At 47.4% G+C, this 12,201-nt stretch overlaps 1 protein-coding gene across 1 annotated transcript in view; it reads left to right on the plus strand.

The window, feature by feature from the left end:
• MTIF2 (mitochondrial translational initiation factor 2) overlaps nt 1–12,201 on the plus strand; it is a 350,344-nt gene that overhangs the window by 230,924 nt on the left and 107,219 nt on the right. The window lies entirely within an intron of this gene.

Below are 12,201 nucleotides of genomic sequence, written 5' to 3' on the forward strand. Positions count from 1 at the left end.
ATCGAACACTAAAGAGGTATTTCTATGATGTAATGGCAAACAATCATTGAATAGCTGCTTGTAATTGTGAAACCAAATCACGTCGACCACTTTACACTGCAGCTAAACCATCGACGTGGTGACCTTTTGGTTAGTTATTGGCTGAGATGCAACGTCATATGTTAAAATTGCCTGAAACGTTCAAGGGCTATCCTAACTGCTTCGGCTTATGCAGTGTACAGACAATAAGGCAAAACATTCATCTTGTTAACACGTTATCCCGCCAAGTATGTCAAGTTTTCTCAAATTAGTTATGCCATGGTATAGTAAATTAAAGTGTTTGGGCAAATTGTACTTCTGTATGGAATTCAGAGATTTGGACAGTCTAAAATATTTCACAAGATGTAATTCATATTAAGAGTCACAAATGGCAGCTAAACGATCATTCTAGTTCACTCTGCTAACTTCAAGGTTTTTGATTTTTAATACTTCATTTTAAAACCCTAAACATTAAGGAACAGTTCAAGGACCTCTATTAGCTCAGGCAGCAAGCTTTCAGAAATGCTTCATCAGCATTTGGGGACCAAAAGGGCAGTGTTTTATAATGAGCACTTTATTGTTTTGAGTTCTTTTAAATTTGTAATTTATTGAATCATATGTGCTACTTACTTCATGATGGAGGAAGGGGCAGTGTTATTCTCAAGTAACCACTAACCTTAAGATCTGAATGTTGCTGCAGTAACAACGTGGACCCACCAATCTTCTTCCTTGTCGAAAGTGATGAACATGTCCACGACTGCACTCCGTGGTTACGAAGGCTGCGTCAGAGTGATAGTGATATAAGAGAAGGCACATGAGGGGTGTCTATGTGTAGTTACACAGCTCGTCTCTGTCAGATGGATGTTCTCTCAGATTTTCTACAGTCTCACACAACTGACAGTTTTTTTTATACAAGACAGAGTACAAGACTGCTTTTACTCTCCACTTTTACATCAACTTAAAATACACACACCTTTTTTCATGTAGATGGATTTCGCGTGAATGGTAATATGCTACTGAAAATGAGAGCTATATAAGATCTACTCCAGTAATCTATGGCAAACATTCAGCATATCAGTGACTCAGTACCGGTAGCTTGTAGAGCCAAAAGAATCATCATAAGATTGGTCTTGGTCTACTGTCCTACAGAATTTGATAATTGTAGGAAAGTGCCCTCTTTCTTGGCACGGTTACCCCCATTTTCTTCCAGTTGTCAGTATGTATGTCGGAATCATACCCCAATACTGTTGCAAGTATTGGAAGTATGATTCCATGCACTCTGGGGGCTCCTCAAAGGACCCCCAGCATTGCTACCACCAGTCTTACAGGGTTATCCCGGGCAGCCCAGCTGCTGCCACCCATTAGACAGGTTTCTGCCCTCCTGCTGCTTGATCTGATTAAGCCCAGAAAGGCAGAACAAAGGATTTCCTTTGGGAGAGGAGGTAACACCCTCTCCCTTTGGAAATGGGTGTGACTGGCTTGGGAGGGGTAGCCTCCCCAAGCCACTGGTTTTGCTTTGAAGTGCAGATTTGGTGCCCTCCATGCATAAACCAGTCCACACCGGTTCAGGGACCCCCAGTCCCTGCACTAGTGCGAAACTGGACAATGGAAAGGGGAGTGACCACTCCCCTGTCCATCACCGCTCTAGGGGTGGTGCCCAGAGCTCCTCCAGAGGGGTCCCTGGGTTCTGCCATCTTGATTCCAAGGTTGGCAGGGAGCTCTGGGAGCATGTGAGTGGCCAGGCCAGGCAGGTGACATCAGAGGCACCTTCTAATAGTTAGTTTATCTGGGTAGGTGACCAAGACCCCTTTTTGGGCTCTTTCGGGTCTTCCTCTGGGGTGGGTCCTCAGATTCAGCTTGCAAGATTCCAGCAGGAGTCCTCTGCAATCTCTGCTTCGACTTCTGGCCTCAGGAGCCGTGACTGGACCCTCTGGGAACCTACAAGTTGCAGATCCATGAGGAAAACTCTTCTGCAACATTGTATCCGGAACTCCTGCCAGCTTTGCTACATTTCCCCTGCTGTGCATCCTAAGAAGACTGCAACTCTTCAGCCTGCACAAGAAGAAGAAGAAGGAATCGCCCTTGGGGTGAAGGCATCACTCCCCTGTAACTACAGGTGCCTGGCTGCATCGACGACCGGCTGCGTGGATATCCCCTCATCCTGAGTGGTGTGGGTTCTGCATCGCAGGTGGTGGTCCGAAGAGTCACCCTTGGTCCTCTCTACCAACTGTCACACTTTGGTGGTGGTAAATCCTTTCCACTCCATGCAAGACAGTACCCCCATGCACTGTGTCCTTTGGAGCTGCCAAGGCTTGTTGAGTCACCTCTAAGGGGAACTTCAGGCAACTTGTAGCTCCTTCCCCCAGCACTCCCTCCTGCAACTTCTGGACCTCTGTGTGATCATCCGGTGACGTGGGAGCAACTTCTGTGGTGCTGTGTGGGCTGCTTCAGCCACTTCTGTGTCCCTGTCCTGTGAGACATCTGTGTGTGCTGCCTCTGCTTCTGTGGGCCTTCTGTGGACCTGTGGAATGTTTTAGAGGCCCTGCAAAAGGCAGGCCTCACTTTCAAGGCCTCTAAGTGCCAGATATGGTAGGGGAAGGTTGTATATCTGGGCCACATGATAGGTGGAGGCCAGATTCAACCATTGCAGGGGACGATCCAGACTGTCTGAGACTGGGCTCCCCCTACAACATAAACTCAGGTAGTAGCCTTCTTAGGCCTCACTGGGTACTACAGGAGGTTCATTAAGAGCTATGGCTCCATTGTAGCCCCTCCTAATGACCTCACATCCAAAAAGATGCCCAAGAACTTTTCGTGGACAGCTAGCTGTCAAAAAGCTTTTGAGAACCTGAAAAAGGCCACGTACTATGCACCAGTGTTAAAAAGCCCTGATTACTCCAAGACATTCATTGTTCAAACTGATGCTTCATAGGTGGGGGTGGGTAAACAAATGAAGACCTGAGCCAAGCAAAGGAACACAGGTGAAGATCTGAACCCAGAGACTTCCGCTCACCAGCAGGGAGTAAAGCCAAGCACCTAGCTAGAGCCTGGGTTATAGACTGGAAGATGATCTTTTTCTGCAGATCATTGAATCCCACTGTAGCCTGCCCCTCAGATGGGACATATGGGCACATTTTTTGGCGTACCCACGTTTGGATAAGATTGACTGTTTTGGTCATGGGGCAGATAACAGTTGGGCAGCACACATGTGACAACCACAGTCCTGGGCAGCCTTGCATCTGTCACTCAGTTTGGAGGACATCTTGAATTGCAATGCTCTGGAGAGGGATGGAAAGGGGCATCGAATAATGTCCTGGACCAGAGATAGTTGGGAGTAGGGACAAGCACCTGGGACAAGCCATGACAAACAGCCCTGGCTTGCTTTCTGGATAAAACAATCAGTGGCACAATTGTGTTAAATAAACAGATTTTAGTAGAAGGTTAGATGTTATTGACCCATATACATTTTAAAGATCTTTGTAAACCAGGCTATTTTTGTACAACCTTCAAAAGAGAGCTTTAGACTTGGTCAGATACCTCCTTTGATCAAGAGTGAGCAGGGACGTTGGAATATTTTTCTGGATAATTGTATCTATTATGCCCTCGGGTCCATGCCCATTCAGCTACCTTTTGACAATCCCTTGGAACTACAGTGGGCTGGTCTTGTGGGTAATGCACAACATTCTAGTAATTCCTTCTGGCTTCCTGCTATACCCGCCTGTTGAAATTGCCCAGTTCAAGCAATGCAGAGGGTAGTGGTTCCTCAGTATCCGTTGCAGACAAGACACATGACCTGTTCCGAAACATGCACCCAATTGGATGAACCCTTTGTGCTTTCTACGTTCCCAGTTTAAAGCATTTGACTTCACTTTGGTGCCTGTAGGAAAAGGGTGACCATGATGTCACCTATGTGGACCTACTAAGGCCAGGAAGGAGTAAGGGCTAGAACAGTCAAGTAAGCCAGCAATACTGTGTGCCTCATTTACCAAATGTTGTACCCTATACCTACATTTACAATCAGGCCATGCAAAAAATAATCACATGCATACACACCCTTATTCATGTTTTCCACACTTGTAAGAAGTAACTCTAAGTGTCAGTAAACTAGGATACTTAACACAGGAGCAAAACGATAGCAACGCCACACTTACCTTGATGTGGTAGCCACAAATGAGAACAGAGGAAAACCAGAAAAAGGTTAAGGGAGATGGGGTTAGGAAGGGAAGTCCGAGGAGTAGAACCTACAATTTTTGACACGTGTAGACCCTTACTTTGCAGATAAGATGCAGAGAGTACTTGGCATAACAGTAAGTAAATTCTCCTGCCTCAGATCCTGAGACTTGTAGGCCTACGAAGCAATGAAATATTGTGTTCGGTGGCATGTGTAGCTGCAGATACACATGTTGTGCATAGTCCGCCGTCTGGTGTTGGGTCGGAGTGTTACAAGTTGTTTTTGTTCAAAGAAGTCTTTTCGAGTCCCGAGACCGAGGGACTCCTCCTCCTTTGTTCCATTGCGCATGGGCGTCGACTCCATGTTAGATTGTTTTTTTTCCGCCATCGGGTTCGGACGTGTTCCTTTTCGCTCCGGGTTTCGGGACGGAAAGATAGTCTTAACTTCGGAAAACTACGTCGGTATTGTTTCGCTCGGGATCGGGTAAGAACAGAATCGACACCGAATCGTGAAGAGCTCTGGTAGCCCTCCGGGGTAATTTTGATCCCCCGTCGGGGCCTCGTCGGCCCGACCTCGTGTAACATTGACACTGATGGAACGGACCCCGTTCCGATTCTGTCCTAAATGCCACAATAAATATCCATATACAGACCAACATTTGGTCTGTAACTTGTGCCTGTCGCCCGAGCACAAGGAAGAAACGTGTGAGGCCTGTCGTGCGTTTCGGTCCCGAAAAACGCTCCGTGACCGGCGAGCCAGAAGATTGCAGATGGCGTCCACGCCGACAGGACACCGAGAGTTCGAGGGACAAGGAGAAGAAGAGGAAGCCTTCTCCATCCATGAATCGGACTCGGAGGAATTCGACGTCGAAGAAACCGTGAGTAAGACGTCGAAGCAAGCACCACACAAGAAAACAGACAAGGCCCAGGGGACGCCACTGCCAACAGGCCATGGCTCAACCCATAAAGTAGGTGACCGTCCATCGGCACCGAAAAAGGCCGAACTGGTGCCGAGATCGTCCGACTCGGGTCGAGATACAGGCACGCAGCAATCTCGGGACCGAGAAAGTGCTGCCGAAAAAGATCGACGCAGAGACAGCGGAACCGAAGCTGCTCGCCGCAGAGACAGCGGCAACGAGGAAGATCGACGCCGAGAAAGCTCGACGCCGAAAAAGAAAAAATTCGCCTCAGAGCCGAAAACAAGCAGAGACACAGTTTTGGTGCCAAAACGACCAGCAACCAAACCAACTGCCAGCTCATATACAGAGGAACAATCACTGTCCTCTCAAATGCGCAAACACAGATTTGAAGAAGAGTTACAGACCACTGATGTAGACCACACACAAAAGCAGATCTTCATACAAAGTGGGACAGGGAAAATCAGCACTCTTCCCCCAATCAGGAGAAAAAGGAGACTTGAGTTCCAAACTCAAGAACAAACACCACAAAAAATGGTGAAGAAGGTAACTCTGCCACCCTCTCCTCCACCTGTAACTCACACATCACTGGCACAGACTCCGTCACATTCACCGGCTCATACCACCATGAGCCAAGATGACCAAGACGCTTGGGACCTATACGACGCCCCAGTATCAGACAATAGTCCTGAGTCGTACCCTACCAAGCCCTCGCCACCTGAGTACAGCACAGCGTATGCACAGGTGGTAGCTAGGGCAGCAGAGTTCCATAACGTGTCGTTACACGCAGAACCTGTCGAGGATGACTTCCTTTTCAACACCCTCTCCTCCACCCATAGCACCTACCAAAGCCTGCCTATGCTTCCAGGAATGCTAAGGCACGCAAAGCAGATCTTCAAAGAACCGGTCAAGAGTAGAGCGATAACTCCAAGGGTGGAGAAAAAATATAAAGCACCGCCCACGGACCCTGCTTTTATCACCTCACAACTGCCACCAGATTCAGTCGTGGTAGGGGCAGCTCGCAAGAGAGCCAACTCGCACACATCAGGCGAGGCACCACCTCCGGATAAAGAGAGCCGCAAGTTCGACGCAGCTGGGAAAAGGGTCGCAGTACAAGCTGCAAACCAGTGGCGCATCGCGAACTCTCAGGCGCTCCTAGCGCGATATGATAGAGCCCATTGGGACGAGATGCAGCATCTCATCGAGCATCTGCCCAAAGAATTTCAAAAACGGGCAAAACAAGTGGTTGAGGAGGGACAAAACATCTCCAATAACCAAATACGCTCCTCTATGGACGCAGCAGACACAGCTGCAAGAACAATAAATACCGCAGTAACCATAAGAAGGCACGCATGGTTGCGCACATCTGGCTTTAAACCGGAAATACAGCAAGCGGTGCTCAATATGCCGTTCAATGAACAGCAATTGTTTGGACCCGAAGTGGACACGGCAATTGAGAAATTGAAAAAGTACACTGACACAGCCAAGGCCATGGGCGCACTCTATTCCCCGCAGGGCAGAGGCACTTTCGGCACCTTCCGCAAAACAACTTTCAGAGGGGGGTTTCGGGGTCAAGCCACACAAGCCAGCACCTCACAATCAACACCGTCTACCTACCAGGAACAGTACCAAAGGGGAGGCTTTCGAGGCCAGTACAGAGGAGGACAATTCCCTAGAAACCGGGGAAAATTTCAAAGTCCAAAAACCCCTACAACCAAACAGTGACTCACAAGTCACTCAACCCCTTCACACAACACCAGTGGGGGGAAGACTAAGTCAGTTTTACAAATCCTGGGAGGAGATAACAACAGACACTTGGGTCTTAGCAATTATCCGACATGGTTATTGCATAGAATTTCTCCAGCTCCCTCCAAATGTCCCACCAAAAACACAGAATATGTCAAAACAACATTTAGACCTTCTAGAACTAGAAGTTCAAGCATTACTACAAAAGGACGCAATAGAATTGGTACCATGTACACAAGTAAACACAGGAGTTTACTCACTGTACTTTCTAATACCAAAAAAGGACAAAACACTGAGACCAATCCTAGATCTCAGAACACTAAACACCTACATCAAATCAGAACACTTTCACATGGTCACGCTACAAGACGTGTTACCACTGCTAAAGCAGCAAGACTACATGACAACCTTAGATCTAAAGGACGCGTATTTCCACATACCGATACATCCCTCGCACAGGAAATACCTAAGGTTCGTATTCAAGGGAATACATTACCAATTCAAAGTGTTGCCGTTCGGTATAACAACCGCACCAAGAGTATTCACAAAATGCCTAGCAGTAGTAGCTGCACACATCAGAAGGCAGCAAATACACGTATTCCCGTACCTAGACGATTGGCTAATCAAGACCAACTCCCTAACAAAGTGTTCACAACACACAGATTATGTCATACAAACCCTCTACAAACTCGGTTTCTCCATCAACTACACAAAATCTCACATTCTGCCGTGCAAAACACAGCAATACTTAGGAGCGACAATCAACACAACAAAGGGAATAGCCACTCCAAGTCCACAAAGGGTTCAAAATTTTCACAAGGTTATACAAGCCATGTATCCAACACAAAAGATACAGGCAAAGACGGTATTAAAACTCCTAGGTATGATGTCCTCATGCATAGCCATTGTCCCAAACGCAAGACTGCACATGAGGCCCTTACAACAGTGCCTAGCATCACAGTGGTCACATGCACAGGGTCACCTTCTAGATCTGGTGTTGATAGACCGCCAAACATACATCTCGCTTCTATGGTGGAACAGTATAAATTTAAACAAAGGGCGGCCTTTCCAAGACCCAGTGCCACAATACGTGATAACAACAGATGCATCCATGACAGGGTGGGGAGCACACCTCAATCAACACAGCATCCAAGGACAATGGGACGTACATCAAACAAAACTGCATATAAATCACCTCGAATTGTTAGCAGTATTCCTAGCGTTGAAAGCATTTCAACCCATCATAACCCACAAATACATTCTTGTCAAAACAGACAACATGACAACAATGTATTATCTAAACAAACAGGGGGGAACACACTCGACACAGCTGTGCCTCCTGGCACAAAAGATATGGCAATGGGCAATTCACAACCACATTCGCCTAATAGCACAATTTATTCCAGGGATCCAAAATCAACTAGCAGACAATCTCTCTCGAGATCACCAACAGGTCCACGAATGGGAGATTCACCCCCAAATTCTAAACACTTACTTCAAAATTTGGGGGACACCTCAAATAGACCTATTTGCAACAAAGGAGAACGCAAAATGCCAAAACTTCGCATCCAGGTACCCACACAGGCAGTCTCAAGGCAATGCTCTATGGATGAACTGGTCAGGGATATTTGCGTACGCTTTTCCCCCTCTCCCTCTCCTTCCATATCTAGTAAACAAATTGAGTCAAAACAAACTCAAACTCATACTAATAGCACCAACATGGGCAAGACAACCTTGGTACACTACACTACTAGACCTGTCAGTAGTACCCCATGTCAGGTTGCCCAACAGACCAGATCTGTTAACACAACACAAACAACAGATCAGGCATCCAAACCCAGCATCGCTGAATCTAGCAATCTGGCTCCTGAGATCCTAGAATTCGGACATTTAAACCTCACCCAAGAATGTATGGAAGTCATAAAACAAGCTAGAAGACCATCCACTAGACACTGCTATGCAAGCAAATGGAAAAGATTTGTTTGCTACTGCCATAATAATCAAGTTCAACCATTACATGCATCTCCAAAGGATGTAGTGGGATACTTACTACATTTACAGAAATCAAATCTAGCCTTCTCTTCCATAAAGATACACCTCGCAGCAATATCTGCATACCTGCAGATTACCCATTCAACTTCACTATTTAGGATACCTGTCATTAAAGCGTTTATGGAAGGCCTAAAAAGAATTATACCACCAAGAACACCACCTGTTCCTTCATGGAACCTCAACATCGTCTTACCAAGACTCATGGGCCCACCTTTTGAACCCATGCACTCATGCGAAATGCAATTCTTAACGTGGAAGGTTGCATTTCTCATTGCCATCACATCTCTAAGAAGAGTAAGTGAAATTCAGGCGTTTACTATACAAGAACCTTTTATTCAAATACACAAAAATAAAGTAGTCCTAAGAACCAATCTAAAATTTTTACCAAAAGTTATTTCGCCGTTCCACTTAAATCAAACGGTAGAACTACCAGTGTTCTTCCCACAGCCAGACTCAGTAGCTGAAAGGGCACTACATACATTAGACATCAGAAGAGCACTAATGTACTACATTGACAGAACAAAAGAAATTAGGAAAACAAAACAACTGTTTATTGCATTTCAAAAACCTCATACCGGAAACCCAATATCAAAACAGGGTATAGCCAGATGGATAGTTAAGTGCATCCAAACCTGCTACCTTAAAGCAAAGAGAGAATTGCCCATTACACCAAGGGCACATTCAACCAGAAAGAAAGGCGCTACCATGGCCTTCCTAGGAAACATTCCAATGAACGAGATATGTAAGGCAGCCACATGGTCTACGCCTCACACATTTACTAAGCACCACTGTGTAGACGTGCTATCCGCACAACAAGCCACAGTAGGTCAAGCCGTACTAAGAACTTTATTTCAGACTACTTCCACTCCTACAGGCTGAGCCACCGCTTTTGGGGAGATAACTGCTTACTAGTCTATGCACAACATGTGTATCTGCAGCTACACATGCCACCGAACTGAAAATGTCACTTACCCAGTGTACATCTGTTCGTGGCATTAGTCGCTGCAAATTCACATGTGCCCACCCGCCTCCCAGGGAGCCTGTAGCCGTTTGGAAGTTATCTTCAACATTTGTACATTTGTAAATATATTACTTAAACCTTAGTTGGTACATACTTATTCATTCCATTGCATGGGCACTATTACTAACATACACAACTCCTACCTCACCCTCTGCGGAGAAAACAATCTAACATGGAGTCGACGCCCATGCGCAATGGAACAAAGGAGGAGGAGTCCCTCGGTCTCGGGACTCGAAAAGACTTCTTCGAACAAAAACAACTTGTAACACTCCGACCCAACACCAGACGGCGGACTATGCACAACATGTGAATCTGCAGCGACTAATGCCACGAACAGATGTACACTGGGTAAGTGACATTTTCAATTTTCATACAGCAAGGTTTAGGAAGATGAGGTGGTAAAGGAAGAAAGGACTCTGAGCTGAGATCCTCTAAAGGAAGGAGAGACTTAGAGCCTTATTACGAGTTTGGCGGACCGAGGACCGCCAAGGTGAAGGTGGTGGTTCCACCACCGCTGGCTTGGCGGAGAAGGCTGTCATATTATGACCATGGTTGTGTTCCAACCGGAACACAGCCAAGTCACCAATAGTACCTCCAGTGCGGCTATACCGCTGCAGCCTGCGGTATGCATCTCCAGGCCGGTGGGGAGCTTGTTTCCACCAAACATATATTATGACCCAGCACACCGCCACAAAAAGCCTGGCGGAAGCGAGCTTTATAAAAAAAAAAAAAAGGGGAGACACCACTTCAGGAACACAGGCACTTCTGCAGCCGCCATAGAACCCGAACTGGAAGCCTCCCCACGGTTCCTGCTGGCCATATAACTCCACAACCAGCGACAAAGACAACATCCGTAAGTACAGCCACCGAGCACAAACTGGAGGGAAGGACATTAGTACACACTCACACACACATCCGACACGGCTAGCCAAGCCCCTCCCCCATACACACACACACACACTCACCCGTACCAACACACACACCAGCCACACACAACATTTCTCACATAAACATCGCATACATGTGAAAGGAAAGCCATGACAAGTTTGTCGACACCAACATTTTAGTGGTGCACTGATATTCAAATAAATAAATAGTGCAAGCAGAACTATATAAAAGATGCGCCTACTGGCCAGTCCAATACATATTAGTGCCCTGGCACAGTAGGCAATGTCCAAGGCCCCAACTTGACTCCTGACTGCAAAGTGGCCTCCACATGGCAGGGGCATCAATGGGCTTGCAGGCACCTCTGGGGTGAGGAGAGGGGAGGGGTCGGGGTTGGGTTTTGGAGGGGGGGGGGTCCTTTAGTTTGGGGGGGGGATTTAGGTTGTGACTTGGGTTTCGGGTAGGGGGTTGGGTTTGGGAGGGGTAACCTTGGTGGGGATAGAAGTCTTAGGTGGTTGAGGGGCATGGCTTCTACCAGGGGGACCATGGGAGGACTGGGAGGTGGAAGGCAGGGGTTTGGGGAGGGAAACAGGGCGCTTGGGGGGGGGCAGGGACTGGATCAGTGGGAGGGAAAAGGGAAAACTCTTTTAAGAAACATTTTTTTAAGGGCACAAGTTGGTCATGGGGTAGATGTTTGGGAGTGGAGGGAGAGGCAGTGGTTGAGACGTCTGTACGGTGAGGTGCCGTGGGTAAAGGGGCAAGCATGGATGCCATGTGTGTGCTGTCTGACTGTTGGGTAGTAGAGTGTGGGCGTCTGGGTGTAGGGGGAGGAGATGCAGGGAGATGGCATGGTGGATGTGTGAGTGTATGTTGTGGTGTCTGCAGGTAGGGTGGATGTGCTGCAAATGGGAGTGTTGACAGATGTGCTGATTGCACATGTGGTGTATGGGGTACATGCATGGGGTCTGCTATTGTGGTGACGGTGGGAATCAGGGCACTTGTGGCAGGATCTAGGAGTGATGATGTGGTGACTGCAAGTATGAGTGGTGTAATGTCTGTGAGGGGAAGGTGGTGGGGGAGTCCGTGTAGGGAGTGGATGTTGTGTATGCAAGTGTCTGTTGTGTGTGTGCATGGCAGTGGTTGAGCTTGTGTTTGTCCATGCGAACTGTGTCTATTGATGTGGATGCATGTTGGTAGGAAAGTGTGCCTTCCAGGTAGGCATTGGACTGCTGTATCTGTGATACCAGTCCCTGGATGGTATTCACAGTGGTTGACTGCCTCACAGAGATGGACCTCAGGAGGTCAATAGCCTCCTCATTGAGGGCAGCAGGGCTGACTGGGGCAGGGGCAGAGGTGCCTGCGGCAAAGGAGATGCCCACTCTCCTGATTGAG

Source organism: Pleurodeles waltl, chromosome 5 (genome assembly GCF_031143425.1).
Source record: "Pleurodeles waltl isolate 20211129_DDA chromosome 5, aPleWal1.hap1.20221129, whole genome shotgun sequence".
Taxonomy (NCBI): Eukaryota; Metazoa; Chordata; class Amphibia; order Caudata; family Salamandridae; genus Pleurodeles; species Pleurodeles waltl.